Source organism: Hirundo rustica, chromosome 29 (genome assembly GCF_015227805.2).
Source record: "Hirundo rustica isolate bHirRus1 chromosome 29, bHirRus1.pri.v3, whole genome shotgun sequence".
NCBI classification, from domain to species: domain Eukaryota; kingdom Metazoa; phylum Chordata; class Aves; order Passeriformes; family Hirundinidae; genus Hirundo; species Hirundo rustica.
In genome coordinates, this window is record NC_053478.1 from 558,751 (window position 1) to 576,527 (window position 17,777).

The window sequence follows — 17,777 nt, forward strand, 5'->3', positions numbered from 1 at the left end:
CTGTACAAAGCAGCAGCCTGGTGTGGGAAGGGAGTTACTCAGCATTCAGTTCCCAAGAGACAAAAAAAAAAAAAGAAAAAAAAAAAGGGAAAAAAAAAAAAAGGCAGCTCGAACTGACTTTCCAAAATACTTTGAGGTTTCATAGTAATGTTCTCTTCTTTGTCTCATAAATATCCTGGGTTGGATCCTTCCCTCATTTTCATCCCATAACTCATGGAAAGGCACCAGAGCGCGGCTGCTGCGTGTTATTCTGACTATTTTTATTTTTTATTTCTTTGGATACATGATCTCAGTTGATTGGAAAACAAACCCCAGAGAATCCTTGAGGAGAGACTGCAAACAGCTCTTGGTGAGATGACTAATCCCATCTCTATCTAAACCAACAGCGTGCTAAAAATAGCCTTATTTCTAACAATAAATATAATAAAATAACTAACTGACAACAAACAGCCCCAAAAAGCCAAACACACTGAAAAGTCCACTAGAAATACATATTGGGATGGGGGAAGGAGCCAGCAGGAAACTGTGTCACTGAGTCAGAGGGGTGGCGACGGCCAAGGTGCCCATGCCACCAGTGATGCTCGGTCAGATCCGGCCCCTCTGTTGAGATTATTGCTGCCTCTCACCCTTGTCCCTTTGCTTTCTTTGTCCCACATCGGTGTGAGGAAGGTACGTGGGGCATCAGAGCCGGGGGAAGCTGATCCCAGAGTCACCGTCCCGGCCTCAAGCACCCACTGAGAGCCCTGGAGTGGGACCCCCTAGCCCAGGTCCATCACCCCCGGCTTGCTCCCTGCCCACCATCCTCCCCGGGCCCTGAGCTCACCACACACCTCGGATGATTTGGATAATTTGCCTCCTACTCTCCACACACCAGGAGCCTCCCACACCCAGCGTGTTGCAAAACAACCCCCTCAGCTGAGTCACTGGCATCGGGGAACTTTTCCCTGCCCTCCCGGCCTGGGATGGGGCTCAGGGCAGAGCTGGCCATGACCAACAGCCGTGATGGCAGCACGCTCCAGCCCCATCCCATGTCACCCCAGGCCTTTGGGGAGGAATTTGGGTGTTTTGGGCTTGTACAGTGCCCTGTGTTGTGGAGGCCAGTGCAGGGGGACCACGTGCTGCTGCATTAATGGCTACGGGCATCATCTGGGTGAAAACACAGCGACTCTGTCCCCGTGCCTGGCAGCTCCCCTGTGCTGGTTTTGGGTACCAGTGACACTGGGAGCTCTTATATTCCCAGTGCTCCAGCTGAATGTGACCCAACAGGGCTGGGACACCCCTGTCACTGGCCCTAGCCCCCCTTGAGCTGGGACAATGGCTTTGTATGTGACAGAGCCATCACTCAGTATTCTTACAGGGCACTGCACTTGCACCTGACTTGTGCCAGCTCCATGTCACCAGTATGGAAGGTGGGATGCATTCTGCCAGTCAGGGGAACCCATGAAACATCTGCCATGGAGGCTCTGACCCCTGGCACCAGTCTTTTTCTGCCAGGAGTAGTCCCACACCAGCCTGATTTTTATTTTTTACTGCTTTGTTGGCACATGGGAGCCTGCCCAGGCCTGCCATGCCACAAGGGTGCCTGGGAAAGGAAAGCCTGTGCCCCACGCCGACCCCCAGCCCTGCCATATGGCACCCCTCCAGCATTCCCAGCGGTGGGAGAGCTCATCCAGTGGGATCACCAGCTCCCACCATGGAATCAGTGCACACCTGGGGTGTAGGTGGGTGGTCTGCATCCCCCAGGCCCAAGGGTGCTTGTGCCCACCACGGACACTGCTCTGAGGCTGTAGATAAGCGGCACTGGATGTGGTAGTGAGACAGGAACAGAACCAGTTACCCAAATCCCCTAGAAACCAGATCTCTGCCCAAATTCACAGCCCCAGACTGTCCTGGCACAGAGGTGGGAGTCACTGTTTGACCTGTTGGATTCCTTGCGCGTAGCACAGAGCAATTTATCTGGGTTGCAGCTACTTTAGGAGCTGGGAATGTGGAGCCCCAGCTTGGAGCAGGGTCTGGATGCCCGGTTTTGTTGCCCAGGAGGACAAAGGAGCCCAGTGCCGGTGCCATGTGCTCGGCTGAGGATCTGGCGCTGTGGGAAGGGTCGGGAGCTCCGGGGTTCCAGTGCGGAGAGGACACCAGAGGCAGGAGCAGCCCCTGGGCTGCGCTCGGACACAGCAGGCAGCATCGTGGCCACGAGGGCTCTGCGCTGGACACAGATCTGGGACCTTCCGAGCGCTGGATTCAGCGTCCTGGCAGCAGAACTGGGACCCTCACGGGCAGCTGATGTCACCTGCGTAGCTTTAGGGACACTCGGACCCCGCTGTCACGCTGTCCTGAGCCCGACGGCCCGCGGAAGCTGGGACAGAACCCACCGTGCCCGCATCGCCCCGGCACAGCCGCTCCGGCCGCGGGGCCGGGCCGGACATTCCTGCCCACCCTGGGGAACACGAGTGGGGCCAGGCCAGACGCCGAGGGTGGGAGAGGGGAGGTCCCGGCTCAGCACACGCCGCCGCCGGCTCCCGTTCCCCCTGCCCGGCTCAGCGCACCCTCGGGCCTGGCTCGGCCCCCGGGCCGGCCCCGCTAGGCCCCGGTTCCCCCCGGCTCAGCGCCCCCCGGCCCCGGTCCCACCCCGGCCCCCCCGGCCCCGGGCGCTCCCCCCCGCCGCGGCCATTGGCCGCCCGCGCCGCCGCCGCCGCCCCTGACGCTGGGCCGGGCCCGGCCATGGTCGCTCCCCGCCGGCTCCGCCGCAGCCCCGGCAGCGGCCGGTCCGCGCCCCGCTCAGGTGGGTCCCTCCCGCTCTCGCGCTTCTTGGCTGTCGCCTTCCCCCCCCTCTTCCCTCCTTCTAATTGTTATTTTTAATGATTTTTGATTTCTTTTAATGTTTCGCGATCCTGGCGCTACTTCCGAGAACCACCCCCCCCCCTCCCTTCTCCGGGCGGCCTTAGGAGGGACGCGGAGCTCCGCTCCGCTCCGCCCGGCCGTGCTTGGGCTGGGGGGAGCGGCGGGACCCCCCCGACCCCCGCTCCGCACGGAGCCGCCCCGAGGCGCGGGGATGGGCGGGGGCGGGAGCAGCGGCGGCGGCGGCAGTGGCACATCCTCCCCCCGCGCCCCCCTCCTCCCTCCTCCTCCCCCCTCGGCTTCAAAACAAACCGTCACCAAAATGGTGCAGAGGTGAAGGAGGGAGCGGGAGGAAGGGGAAGAGGTGGCGGCTCGGCCTGGGCGCTGCGGGGACAGGTGAGGGCGGCGCGGGACGCGTGGGGACGCGAGTGCGGGACACGGACACGGGGGGATGCGGGTGCCGGGCGCGGCGCGCCGGGATGGTCCCGCTGGGTGCTGCCGGTGGGGTGGGCGCAGCACTGGGGGTGCCCAGCCCGCTCCGGGGCGGTGGGCAGCGTCCCCGTGAGACCCTCGTGGTGACGGACCGCGAGCCCACCCGCAGCGCTGCGTGGACCCCCGAACGGGACCCGCTGCGGCCTGGCGGGAAGCAGGGAGAAGCGGGGCCCAGTGGATTTCGGGGGCTGGGGGGGTGCCCTCCCTGGCACGACACGGAGACGGGGGGGGGGGGGGACCCGCCGGCGAGGCTCCGGGTGCCGATGGGGGCTGCGGTTTGATTGGCAAGAGCAGATTTTGGGAGAGCCGGCGGTAAAACTAGTCCCGGAGCGTCCATGCCTTGGCCGTGCGCCGGCTCCGGGGCCGACAGCTGGGATTGTTTGTCCGGGGGGGGGCTCAGCGCCCCAGCTCCATCCCGCAGCGGCCGGAGCAGGCAGGGTGTCGTGGTGGGGCCGAACCGAGTCACCGCTGCCGCGGCCTCCCCGCGGTGCCGAGCGCTTCCTTGGCCAGAGGGGCCGGCGATGCTGAGCAGGGATGCGGTGACAGGGCATCCGGCATCTGCGGCTGTTCGGCATCTGTGACGCCGGTTGGCCCGCAGCTTATCCCTTCCCTGCAGCTCCCAAACCCTTTTGGCGTTTTTTTTTTTTTTTTTTTTTTTTTTTAAATTTATTTTCCCTTCTCTCGCCTCACGCACGGGAACGGCACACCGCCAGTGAGGCACACGCGTGTGCCACACACGCAGCTCTTGCCTCAGGTGTAGACCTGTGGAGCCCCGTGGTACCCCCAGATCTGCACGGCCAGCGGCTGGGCTGTCCCCTCCTCTTCACCTTCCACAAGTGTCGGAGCTGCTATGCAGTTTTGGCTGGTGACTCCCCCTTGCTGTGGGCAGGGGTCTGGGCAGCGATAGAGACACCTGTGCTGGTGCAAATTCCCCCGGCACTTCAGCTCAGCAGCTCTACCCCGGGAAGGCCTTATCCTGACCCTCCAAAGCCCCTCCTCCCGCAGTGCGTGGCTGTGTATGGATTTTTGGGCTGGCGTTGCTTCACCAAGGTGGGTGTTCTCAAACTGCTGTCCCAGAACAGCCAGCCTGAAATCCTGCTGCTGACGGGGAAGGGGCCGTGCTGGCCTCGGTGCGACGGGGACGCTCATCAGGCCAGGGGTGCGGGTTTTGGATGTAGGTAAGGGTTATTCTGATATGTGCTTTCCTTCCCTGAGCTGATTCGGTGCTGGTGACTCTGGCCTGGGAGTTCTGAGCTGCCCAGTTCTGAGCTGCTGTTCTTTGGAGCTCCAAAGCGAGCTGCTTGCCCTGCCCTCGGGATCACTGCTATGGGCTCCTGAAGGTCACAGATCTTTGGATGGGCCTCATGGATTCTCCTTTCCACCCCACCACCTTGCCCTTCAGCCCTGCAGTTGTCACGGCTTTGCCAAGCTGAGGCATCTGCACTTGTGCCGGCTCCGAGCAGGTGGCTAATGTCCCTGCAGCAGTGGGGCCGCTGCTCGGGTTTCGCTGGTGCCTCCGCCACAGCAGGGATTTAACGTGCTCGTGTTGAGGGAGCATTAGCTCCTGTGTCAGGTGGCTTGGGGTTTCCACACCTGCCTGGGCTCTCCCGTGGCACAAACCAGCTCGGGGGCTTCTCGTGCTGCGTGGTCACGTCCCTGTGTGTGCTCGGTCCTGCTGGGGGGCATTTGGGACCTTGGGAAGTGCTGGCTTTGTCAGCAGGTGACCTTGGGCACGTCCCTTTGCTTCCCCACGCTTTGGTGTTCTCGGAATGGGGGAGTTGGTGAGTGTGTTTAATCCCCCCTCCTCACTGCTATGGGGCTCTTGGCTCCTCTTGGGAAGTGCAACTGCAGAGCTGGAAAGGGCTGTTGCTATTTTGTGCTGTCCCTGAGCGGGCAGGGCGGAGGCATGGACGGTGCTGGAGTCATCCAGGGTGGATTTTTCCCAGGCTGCCAAGTGAAACAAGTGGGGTCTGAGTCTCATTTAATGCTGCAGCCCTTTACTGTGACTCTGGCAACATAAAGGAGCCTAAATATGGTCATAAACGGCATCCACTTCAAGGTCCCCTTCGTGCTGCCAGGGCAGCCTCACAGCGGCTTTGTGAGAGGGAGAACAAAGCCGAAAGTGTCGGATGAAAAGTACGGGAGCGGGACCCAGCTGCCACGGTGCTGGCATGTGCCTGGAGCTGGTGCCGGCAGCTGCCTGGCAGGGAGGTAGCGATGCTGGTGCAGGCCCTGGCTCACGGAGGAAGGAGGGATGCGAGGGTGGCGGGAGATGCTGCTTGGCACATCCTGAAGGAGTGGAGGGCTTCAGCTAGGTGTGGAGGGCTCAGCTACAAGCAGCTGGCACCCTGGGCGAGTCACTTGAACCTAAAATGTGTCTGTGGTGAGGGGCAAGAAATTGCTTTTCCGTCTTTTTTTCCAAGCCCGAGTGCTTCCCAGGGTCAGGCTGGCATTGGCTGGAGCGTGCTGGGAGGAACCCGCTGTGGGGTTGCATCTGTCTTCTGATGGATTGCAGGGATGTGACCGTTTTGGGAATGAAGGGGGAAGAGGGAGAAGGGTGCGGGTTGCTGACGTTGACTCGGCTCCTCTGGACCACTGCTGCCCCCCTGGGTGCCCGCGGCGGTGGTGCTGAGCTGCCATGTGGAGCTGTGGTGGTGTGAGTGGCCTGGAGGGTGGTGCCTGAGGCTCAGGAAGTGAGCAGGCAGCATCCCGTTAAATCCTGGCAGTACCCAGGAGTGCAGGCGGAGGTGACCCAAGCCACGGTGAGCTGCACGGGTGGTGATGGGGCTGCCGTGTCAATGCTGTGCTGGACTTCCCCATCTGCAGCCAGAGCTAAAAATATCCCCCTGCCTCACCCCGCCGCCGTCCCATCTGTTCGGAGGGTGAACTCCTCAGGCCGGGGGCTCTTTCTTGTTTTTATCGCTATTTTGGCAGTTCCTGGAGGCTGAGCTGTCCCGAGTTCAGAGGTGACTCTATTGTAGATGACAGTCCTGCTCCCGGGAAGGTTCGGCTCTGCTGCTGAGCCCGGCGCAGTGAGCAGAAATCAAGTGAGGAGGAGGAGGGAGGCTGGGGAGGCATGAGAGCGTGTGGCCGTGCTGGTGCCGTGGGGCGAGCGCTGGGCGCCCCTGGCTGTGCCTGCCCTTCCTGTGCCAGCGGGACTGGGGGGTGCATCACCCCCTCACCTCTCCCCAGCGCTGCCTGGGACTTCACCACTCAGCATGAATCTCGGGGGTTTGGTTTTGCTTTTTCCCTTTCCTTTTTTCCTCTAATTAGAGAAGCTTTCAATAAAAAGCTGAGATTTGTTAATCACTTTGTTTGATCAGAGCTCAGGCAGTGCTGAAGACCTCTAGGTTTTTCCCTCTGCCTGTGTGAGCAGCAGTTTGCTTTTGCTTTCAAGATGGATCTCGCCGTCTGCCTGCCAGCAGCTCTGCCTCCCCGGATCTGTCGGTTTGCATTTTGCACTCCACTTTGCTTTGCTCGTGGTTCTTCTTTAATTTTTCCTTTCCCCTCACTCTTGGTGTCTCCCTGCTGGAGCTCCCCGCTTCCTTGCTGCCACCATCTGTGTCACCGGAGGGGCCTGGCCATGGTGCATGTCCTGCTTGTGGTTGAGTGCTGGAACGCTGGAACAGCTGCCAGGGCCTGTTCCCAATACTGCCACGGTGCCCAGTGGGGACTTCAACTACCTTGGTGCCCCTCCAGTGCCCGGCGGAGCGGGCGTGCGGTGCTGCTCCTTTGCTGCCAAAGGCGAAGCCCGAGCAGTGCTGGGCAGTGTCCTGGTGAGGACGGGCTGGGAGGGCGGGATGATGCCTGTGCTGGGATGCTCCAGCCACCGCCCCGGAGCCACCGTGGTGTCCCATCCCGAAGCAGCCGGACCGGGCCGGGCCGGGCCGTGCCGGGGCCACGCGTTCCGCTCTTTGTGCCGAGCAGGACGCGTAGGGTTTCCCAGCTCGCAATTAGTCCTTGGTTTTCCTGAAGGTGGCACGTGGCCCTGCCCGTGGCGTCGCGTGGAGGGGGTCGGCAGCGCCCGTGGCTCGACCCTCCTTGCTGTGAGTGACCCAGAGGTGGGGAGCTGAGCCCCTGCCATCTGTGCTGGCTGTGCCCTGACAGCCCGGCCCTGCTGCCACCATGGCTCAAGGTCAAAGCCGTGCGCGGTGGCTTTGGGCCGCTGCTGGGCAGGAGCCGGCGCGGGGTGGAAGCGCTCCCACCTCCTGTCCTGAGTCAGTGGTGGTTGGGGTTGGAAAGGGGGTAATTAAATGACCTATTTCTGGGCTGGGAGGAAGAGGAGAAGGAGGAGGACTTGTTTCTCTTTCCAGAGCTTCTAACAGCTTCCTGCAAGCGTCCGGCACAAAGCCCAAACCGCTTCCAGGAGGAGGTGCCTGCAGCCCCCCCCAGCTGGGGTGCTTGGGGCATGGGTGGGGAGCTGGGGGCTGTGGGGAAGGGTGACCTCCCACTGCAGCGCTGCTGTTGCATCAGCTTTTTTCCTTTTCTTTTTTTTTTTTGAAGGAGGCAGGACAAATCCATGGCTCCTGAATTGTTTTTTTACCTTTTTTTTTTTCAATCCCCGAAAAGTAGTAGCGAGATTTGGGAAGCAGCAGCTGCCTGTGGGGCCGGGTCCTTGACCCGAGCACACACCCAGGGCTGCCCTTAGGATTCCTAGTGGGATTCCTCCTTCTCCTCTCTCCTCCTGCTTTAGGGGGATTATCAGCATCTCCTGCATGATGGATCCTGGAGCTCACGGCCCCAGGGGTGCTGAGGGCCTGGGGATAGCTGCTCTGGAGGATGTGGTGGAGCTTCAGGTGCAAGGTGTTACTGATGGATATAAGCAGTGGTAATAAGTAGCCCTGCTTGGAAGTTTTCATCTTGTTTTTTAAATGGAAGTGCGGTTTGGAACAAAGTGATTTTCCTCCGTTCTTTTTGAAAGCATCTCTTTTCTTGTTTTGAAGATGAAATTTTTCTTTTTGCTCTTAAAATTTTTCCTTTCCAATTATTGGAAGACTTCAGGGAAAAATTGCTAGGCGCCATATCCAGGAACACATCCCATGTCGTGCAGGTGGGGAAAATATGTGGGGTGAGATTCATCTGGTTTGGTTTTCCTTAAAAAAGAAATCGAGAATTGGAAATGTTAATGGCATCAGTGAGGATTTTCTATCAAAGCAGACAAAATGAGAGGGGCTGAAAAGAATGGAGTTCACTTAAACCTGCTGCATTAAGTGTTTAAAAAAAAAAAAAAAAGTAAGTTAAATAAATTAATTGGATAAAGAACTTCTGTTGAGTAAAAGACTGGCAATGTTTCTGGGTTTCTGTCTGGAATTTTTCAGTTGTAAAACCTGAAATCCTCCCCCATCCCTAGCAGTAACCTTGAGACATGGTGCTAGAGCAGGAGTTTCCACTGGCAGGGAGGAAAAAAATTACAGTAAAGAATGTGGACAAATTATTTGACCAAGCAGCCTTTTTTTTGTTTTGCACGGGCAGTCACCGAGTCTGTCCTGCCCCGCAGCTCCGTGCTGGGAGCAGGAGATAAACTACTGAGATGAGGGGCTGGGGCAGGGAATGGCAGGGCCAGGCTCCAGGCGTGGCTGCTCTTGCTCCATGGTGGCATCGTTGGCGAAGGACCTTCTGCAAGCTTGAGACGGCCAAGAAATGGGCGTTTTCCGTCCATCTTGGGTGTACAGAGGCAGAGAGTGGCTGTGTGGTTGTGTAACCATAGGTGAGGGCTGAGCTGTTGTGCTTTGTCTAAACTTCGTGATAAATGTCCCCGTGGACCCGGTACCCTCAGGTGAGCTGCCAGCCCTGGGAGGAACAGCCCACTCTGTCCAAATGCCAGCGGCTGGGAACGGTGTCCGTCCCTGGGGCGCGGCGTCCTGTGGCACCCGTGACACCTCCTCTGGCTGGGGACCCTGGTGCTGCTCGGCTTGGTGACGGGTGGCAGGTCAGAGCGGCTGAAGACCCCAGAGCTTGTTAAAGCCCCAGTGTTGCTGGAGCCTGGCTCTGCCACAGGCAGCACGCTCCTGCTGGGAACCGTGTGTGGATTTTTGGCCTTTAGAATTCCCCTGCAGGGAGCTCTGGCTTTGGCTCTGTCGGACGCGGCGCTTGGACCAGTTCAGAACTCGCTGGAGTAACCGTGGGGGAAAGGAAGGTGTTTGTGTCACCGAGTCTCTCTGGTGCTGGCACCGCTGGGGAGGTCGTGGAGGTGAGGAGGTGCCTCTAGGCACAGTTATCACAGACTCATGGAATGGTTTAGGTCGGGAGGGACCTTAAAAATCATCTCATTCCAGCCCTCGGGTTTATCCCAGGGGAAAAACCACATGTTCCCTGGAGACATGCCTCTACCCCTAGGAATACCCTGTGGTAGCAGCAAATTTATTATTTCAATAACTGGAACAAGATGTGGAAGGGTTGGATGAAGACAGGATTTACTTGGATGTGGGCTTGGGGCGGTTTTCCATCGAGTGTTCGGGTGAGGAGCAGCACTTGGGATCACAAGGACCGCGTGTGCACGTCAGCTCTCCTCGGAGAGCATGGAGCAGTGTGGGGGCTCCTGGAAGGGCTCGGGGAGTTGGCATGCAGCCAAAACCAGGCCTCATCTCCGGCCCCCTCCCTCGGATGGTGCTTTCCCAAGAGAGCTCCACGTGCCGCTGGACATCTCGCTTTGCACGACCGAGGAGGATTTGACGCCCCATCTCCAGGGCTTTGAGCACAGGGATCAATCACGGATCCATCCTCAACCTTCCCTGACTCGGCATGGCCGTCCTTCCCACGCGCCGGCAACGAGCCGCCGGCAAAACTAGCACCTCTCGGCTCGCTCGATCAAAAATATCCCCGGTCCTGCGTGGATGCCGCTGCCAAGATGGGGAGTGGAGCCGGCGTTCCCTCTTAGCAGAAATCTGTCGCCTTGCTCGGCGGTGGGGAGGGATCTGCGGAGCGCTGAGCCCCGGCGCTTTCGAAAATAGAAGCAGAACAAATGGTTGGAGCAAGATGCTGGTGGTGAAGGCAGCCAAGGCCTCTTCCCGTGGCAGCTGGTGGCTGCTTCTTGCTCCTCCATCAATCCTCTCCCCAGAGCTGGCGTTTCCTTGTGGGGGGTGAGAGGTGAACATCTGGCTCTTGCGGTGGCCTGGGGCGCAGCGATGCTTGAGTGGGTTCGGTGTGATGCCCTGGGGTTTTGGTACCTGAGCTTTGGGTGGGGATGGCAGGGCAGGAGGGGATTCAGTCGGTGTGAGATAAGGAGGAGATGGGGAGTCGGGTGGTGCCGGTTCCCGAAGGGACTTTGTCCCAAAACAATGGAACAGGTGCCGAGTTGAGCTGCGGGCGCTGACCTGGTGTCAGACAGCTGAGCACAGAGCTGCTGTGCCCTCCGCCTGCTCCCATGGGAGGGGTGGGGCTCCCGGTGGGGTGAGCTCCTGGTTGCTCCTGGGGGGTCCCAGAGGTCTCGGGAGCTGCGTTTGGGTGGTGCTGGGGAAAGGCCAAGGGCTGGGTTCCTCACCTCCTGCTTCCCCATGGGCGCTGCTCCTGAGGTGACAAAGCCTCGTGTCAGCCACTGGCACCCAGGAGATGAAAAAGGGGAGCCCAGCTCTCAACACAGATTGAGAGAGTTTGGAAAAGTCCTGTTAGTTGTCCTCTTTCAGCTTCGGGGCCAGATGTGAGTGTGTGCTTTAGCGAGCGGGGTTTCACACCTGCCTTTGTGCTGGAGGGAGCTGCTGCAGCTGGACGAGGCGGAAGTGGGAAGGTTGGGAAGATGCTTTCCTTGTGAGGAGATGTTCTTGCCTTGTCCTTTCCAGTGGAGAGGACCAGCCACGGCGAGCTCAGCATCTGCCTGGGTGACCTTCAGCGCCTTTGGCTGGCGAGAGAGGCTGCTTTGCATGTCCTCTCCCCTGCCAGCAGCACCGAGCATCATCGGGGTCTTTTTGTTATGCAAATGCAGCTTTGGTTTTTGCTTCTCAGAGATAAATACCTTTGAGGCTAAATTTGGAGCTCGGGGCACTTCTGAAAGCGCCCTGATGGCCCGAGGCCTGACAGGTCAGATGCTGAAGGTGGTAGTTTGGGGGTTTGGCTCCTCTTCGGGCACGGAAACAAAACAGTCACGGTATTTTTTCCACTGGGGTTTTAGGAGATTTTTTGCAGTGAGGAACGAGCGTGTTGAGTCCTGCTGGGGGGTCCTTGGCATTTGCTGCCACCTCAGACCTGGAGTTCCCACTTTTGCCGTGATGTGGTGTGGTTTTAGTTAGGCTTTTAAAGCTCAGGAGACCCTTTTGCCCCAGCATCACGCTGCCCTTCAAGGATCCCCGCTGAGCTGTGCCCAGGCACCAGGGCTCCAGTGCAGGACCGAGGCAGTGATGCCTCAGTGCCCCTGACCCTGACCACCTGGGTTTTGTGCTCAGGATCTCTCTCCCACCCCTAGGAGAGGCTGAGGGGTGCGGGCAGCGTGGCCAGAGGATGCCAAGTGCCACGCGCCACGCTGGAGCTTTTTCTCCCCTCCCCACTCGCGCCCTGGCATCCCCCAGGGCAGCGTGGCTTCCTTTGGGACCCCGTGAGTCCCTGGCAGCCCGTCTCTCTTGTGATGGGGTCATGGGCCATTGGTCTGGCTTTGGGCAGAGGTGTTTGTGTATGATCTTATTTTTATTTGTGCGTCTTTCGGAAATTTTTCGTCACAGCAGGTGCCGGTTCAGTGCCCGGCAATGGGGCGGGAAGGGGTGCGAGCGGGGTGGAAACGTGGCTGAAACTGGTTTGGCTTCTGTTCAAACAGTTTTGCTATTTCTGTGCCACAGGAGAGCTTGAGGTCCCTAGGGTCTGGGGGAGCTGAAGCCGTTGGGTTCCTGGCTCATCCCTCGTAGGTCACTTAGCAGCCTGAAAACTCACAGACACCAGCCCAGGGGCTCTCTCGGGCTGAACCAAGGTGGTGTGGCATTAAGAACACCCAGAGGTATCCCATGGCCTTGCAAAAACACGAGCCGTGGTGGGTTTTATTCCAGCTGAGAGCTGGACAAGGACACAGGGTCCTCCCACATCCTGCTCGCAGTGGGATACCTTGGGGACCTGCTGTGGGCAAAGCAGGTGGGAAGGAAAGGTGGTAGGAAATAGAGGTAAAAAAGGGACAGCAGCTCCTTTGGAACTGCTTCTTTGCCAAGTTTTGGCATCAGCTGTGGTGGGCTGGGCTAAAGTCACCCCAAAATAGGGTGTTCCTGCTCAGGGCCGCCTTGGGTTCCACAAGGTTTTCTGGGGGATTTAGGACTGGTCGCTGTGTCCTGGCAGGATGACAGCCTGCATCCCCCAAAGCTCTGTGGGGTCTGGAGTATCCATGCCCAGGGAAGCTGCTGCCCCAGCGATGCCCCAAAGTGGGTACTCTAGCTGAGGGACAGGAGCAGGTCCCCATTCCAGGGAAGGGAGGGCTCCAGGTAAACCTTAGAGCCATTTCCAGGGCCCAAAGGGCTCCAGGAGAGCTGGAGATGACTTTGGACAAGGGCCTCGATGACAGGACAGGTGGGGAACGGCTTCACGCTGCCAGAAAGCAGGGTTAGGTGGGATATTGGGAAGAATTTCCTCCCTCTGAGGGTGGTAAAGCCCTGGATGAGGTTGCCTAGGTTGCCCCATCCTTGGAAGTGCCAAAAGCCAGGCTGTACAGGGCTTGGAGCAACCTGGTCTAGTGGAAGGTGTCCCTGACCATGGCAGGGGGCTGAACAAGACCATCTTTAGGTCCTTTGGTTGGTCCTTTCCAACCCAAACCATTCCATGATTCCATGATCCCCTGCATCCCATCAGCTGTGACACGGCCCTGCTCCTCCAGCCTCTGCTGCCCAAGCCAAGGTGCTGCCTTGCTTCTTTCTTTTTTTTCTTTTTTTTAATTCTTTTTTTTTCCCCCTAAATGCATTACCAGTGCAGCTCATCCATATTTCCACCACCTTCTCCCTCCTGTTCTCGCGCTGAAGTCTATAATGCTGAAATTATAGCATCCCCCTCGTCACCATGGCAACACTCAGGGATGTATTTAAAAAAAAAAAAAAAAAAAAGACCAGAAGCCCTCCAAGGATTATGACTTCAGTGAGGGATCAGGCTGGAGGGGAATCTGGGTCACGGCTGGAGCAGGCTTTTCTTCCAGCCTGTCTTCAGTAATTCCCCTTACAGTGCCCGGGGCCACGTCAGGGCAGGGCAGGGCAGAGCTGCTGCTGGCACCCATGGGTGCCCTCCAGGGGGTCCAGCTGCTCTGGGAGGTGCTGCCTCCCTCTGTTGCCCAAGTACACTCTGGGAGAGAGCATCCTCTGTAAGCTCAATATTCCCACCGAAAACTGAGGTGTTTTAACCAAGCCTTTTTGATTCCTGAACGGGTGGTGCCTGCAGGAGCGCCAGAGCCTCGCTCCCCCTCCACCCCGCTTTGTGCAAGCTTTCTCTCTCATCCCCCAAAATAAACAGAACTTTTTTATATATATATATTTTTTTTTTTTACTCCTCTTCTTTTTATTTTTTTTTTCCTCCCTTTTTCCACACCCCCAGAGCCGCTGTTGCTGGTGGCAGGGAGCCCAGACTCTGTAGGAACTCAGAAATGCTGCGAATCCAAGCCCTGGCTGCCCTCTCAGTTTCGCAATCCTTTGGAAAAGGGGGAGAGAGAGAGAAGGAATAAAATGGGAGGGGATTCTTTTTTTTTTTCCTTTCTTTTTTTTTTTTTTCTTTATTAGAGATTTATAGACTTTCCCACCAGTAGGGACAAGGAGCTGGAGCTGAGCGGCCAATTTCCTACAGTAAGTTTCCAACACTGCTCCTCTCTGGTCTCTGCAAAACCCTCTGCAGCCTCGCCTGTGGTGGGTTGGGTTGGTTAAATTTTTGGAAAACCATGGGAAATGCTGTTGGCGGGGGTTGGCAGGGCGAGGGGCTGCTGAGGCGGGGAGTGGTGGTGCAGCTCAGTGGGCAGGCACCTCTCATGGGCTAGGTGATGCTAAGGGCTGGGAAAAATCAGCTCAGGTGCTGGTTTTGAGCTGTTAAAGCCTTTTCTCTACCTATTTTTCGGTTGCGTGTGAACCCTTTGGCTTCGTGGTGGTGCCGTGACAGCCGCTTATGGTTGCTGGTGCCTCCGGCCAGGCTCGGTGCTGCTGGGGCACGTTCCCTGCTGTCCTCATCCCCCTCAGCCATTTGGCCTCTCGAGGTTTGTGGTCCATTTATTTTTAGGTAATTGCAGTGTCTGGGCGCTGGAGAGGCCAGTTGGTACCACGCACTCAGACAAGGGAGGGGTTTGTTGGCCAGTGTATTTTAAGCAGTTGGTTTCTTACAGGCGAGAGCTTGTCCAGCTCCTTGCACTGGTGTGGAGGGCCCCAGCTGATGCCACGGTGGCTCCTGTCCCCACAGATGCCACTTCACCTGTGCCCGGTGCTGGGCATGGGGCAAGGTGCGAGGGTTCGGCTCCTGGCCCTTCTCTGCACCCTCGTGCAGGATCTGACCCTCTGCCAGTGCTCCTGCTGGAGGAAAAAAATCCTCCCTTAAGCTGTGCCTGGATGAGATCTGAGTGCTGGCAGCTCTGCTCCCAGTATCCAGTGATTAATGGGATTAAATTGGTGCCCCTAGTGAGGTTTTTTTTATTTTGCATCTGGTTTTCTCAAGACTTTTTAAGCGGGGGGAGGCTGGGGCCATGTCGCACTGAGATCTGATTAGATAAGGGAGAGCTGCCTGTGAACAAAATTCCTACCGGATAATTATTTATACCTCCATGTGCGTCACTAATAAACATCTGGACCTGCTCCAAACATCTTCATTTGATTTGTTTTGTAGTCTCTCAACAGGGATGTTTCTCAGCTCCCCACCTCCCTCTCGTCGCGTGGCTCCTGAGGACTTGGCTGAAATGAGGGGTGGGTTGGAGCAGTCGCCCTACTGCTCGTGGGACGAGCCCATCCCCCAGCACCAGCCTTGCCTGACCATTTCCCCCTGGGCATTAGCGCTCTTGGGGCTGCTTTAGCAAATTCCCACTCCTGCATTCCCGTGATGAGGTGACAGTCACGTTGCCCTTTCTCAGGAGGAGAAAATTTGTGGTGGTGGTGGTTGCAGAGAAAAATGTGAGTGGTCAAAACAAGCCAAAAAGCAACCCCAGATGTGTTGCCTTCTATTTTAAACATCCTCGTTTGATTTGGGGGCGAACCAGACTCCTGACCTTTCGGAGCACGTGGGGCTGGCAGTCACGCCAAGCTCTCCCAGGCCAGGGCTGACTTCTTGCTCTGTTTGTGTAGAGCCAAGAAATTACTATTAATAACTTTCCCTGAATGAGAGTTGAGTACCTGCTTCCCTGGGGCTCCTTGGAAGGCTCTGGCTCGGGCGGATAACATCAACAGTCATTATGAACGGGACTGAGAGCATCGGGCACAGCTGGGATGCAGATGGGAAGGGACTGGTATGGGAGGGGAGAGATGAAGGAAGCCTCTGGCTGGCTGTGAAGCGCCTTGGGCAGGGTTTGGAGGCGCACGAGCCATTTTTCGCGTGTTCCCTCCATCCTTTTTACAGCCCCCGGCCCCTCTTTTGCACGAATGCAATGCAAAAACCATGCCGAGTCGCCGGAGCCAGCGGCGAACGCCAGCCCCGTCCGTGTCGGCTGCGATCTCTGTCTCACCTCTGCTGGGATCTCAGGGGGAAGGGCAAAAATAAATAAATAACGAAAAAAGTTTTCAGCGCTGCACCCAGCCTTAATCTCTTTAAACTGTATTTCGCTAATCCTTCATTAGGATCTCATTGCGAGCTTGTTATCCCGTTAGGGCTGAGCCGTGCGTGGCGGCGCCCGCGGAGCCGGCTGGGAAGGGGCTGCGTCGGCCCTGCCGAGGACACGTGCTCCGCTGGGATGTGCTGGGCTCTGCGGGCATGGGTGCCTGTGCTCCGTCCTGCTGCCGCCGTGGGATGGGCGCCGGGGGGACGCTGGGCGCTGGCGGTTTGGTGCCAACTGTGGGGAAGTTGTTTCTGTTGACTTTCCCCTCCGTTCCTTGGCGTTCCCGTCGGGAGTGTTGGAGCTGGGGAGCGTAGAAAGTGCTGGTTTTGGTTTGTACCGAGGCTTTGTCAAGTCTGTGGAGCGTTTCTGGGACCACCTGCAGTGCCGGGGCCGGGTGCCAAGGGCAGGGTTTTGACTGGGGTTGTTATCCGGGAAGCTGGCGGGAGGTGATCCTGAGTCTCGCCGGGAGCGGGACAGACTTGATGTGCGCTGATCCACCTTCCCACTGCCACAGTAGTGTTAGAAAAGGGCATCAGTCAGACCTGGCATGCATTGGCAGATTCCTCCCTTCAGCGAGAGGTGCCCTCCCGCTGGGAGGCAGCGCCGGTGCCCTGCTTGGTGTCCCGGGGGGCACAGCCGTGCCAGCGCTCTGCAGCGCCCAGCACTGGCACCCTCCCCTCCACAGACCGACCTTCTCAGAGTGACTGGCAATGGCAGCAGCTCCGCTGCATCCAGAGGGCTGCTGGACCTGCAAGCCACGTTTCTTGAAGTTCTTGGAGGAGGAGAGTGGCCCCGCACGAGGCTACAGGCGGAGAAGCGGGAAGTCCGCCCTGCCAGATAACGGAGCCGGGCTGAGCCTTGCAGGCTGCCATCGGCGAGAGCAGGAGATGGTCTGCAGAGCCGGTGCAGAAAGCAAAACAAAACCCACACACCCACACGTTCCCACATGCGCAGGCACACACGGCAGCGAGCAGGCACGGAGGGGATCTGCCAGCAGCCGGAGTCGAGACTCGAGTTAATTTGCTGGAAAATGAAACCATTGCGGCAAGCGAGAAGGTTCCTGGCTTTTCTTTTTACTTCCTCAAAGAAAACATGGGTGGGATTTTTACCTTCCTCATGTTTTGTTTTGTATAGAAGCGTGGCTCTGAAGAGGAGGTTGGTGGTTAAAAGGGTTGCTGCCTGTTCTGTGCTTTCCTGCCCAGCCTCCTCCCTGCCGGAAGGTCTCGTGGGCACATGTGTCACCATGTCCTTGTCCACTTCTGCAGCGGGTCGGGGGAGGGAGGTGGCTCCTGTGACATTGCTCAGCAAGTGACAGTGAACTCGGCTCTAAGCCTGCACGTGGCTCTGCCCGAGAGCCTTGGCTGGCGTTTAAGTTAATGCACGTTTAAGTTAATGCACATTTAAGTTAATGCACGTTAATTTGCCTCCAGGTCGGGGAGCATCGCTGCAGGTAGCGCTTTTGGGCAGCGCTGGGGCACGAGGGCACATCGAGGGGCTCGTGGCATCGTTCACCTTTGGGAGCTGGGGTCTCTGCAGGGATCCCGAGCTGCTCAGGTTTTGGATGTTGGACTCACGCTCTGCTTCTTGCCGTGGCCAGGGCGGTGCTGTACTGGTGCTTGACCTGTGCCGGGGCACCGGGGGTCCTGCTCCCCTCGGGGGGGCTTCCCCTCTACACCAGAGCACTTCGGAATTGTGGAGCATTGTGAGATGAGATTTATGCTGTCTTTCATCTTTCCAGAAAATGAGGATAGTGCAATCCAGGAGGACTGGATCCCTGGGT

At 58.0% G+C, this 17,777-nt stretch overlaps 1 protein-coding gene across 9 annotated transcripts in view; it reads left to right on the top strand.

The window, feature by feature from the left end:
• Window positions 1-2,702: 2,702 nt before the first annotated feature.
• MEF2D (myocyte enhancer factor 2D) overlaps window positions 2,703-17,777 on the top strand; it is a 74,965-nt gene continuing 59,890 nt past the window's right edge. For 5 of the 9 annotated variants that reach the window (XM_058423751.1, XM_040087939.1, XM_058423750.1 and 2 more), the window contains exon 1: window positions 2,703-2,782. The gene's annotated coding sequence lies outside the window, so the exon portion shown is untranslated. Of the gene's footprint in view, window positions 2,783-3,119; window positions 3,235-4,383; window positions 4,509-17,777 lie in introns of those variants that run through there. The other 4 variants (XM_040087941.2, XM_040087938.1, XM_040087942.2 and 1 more) reach the window with 4 other exon arrangements.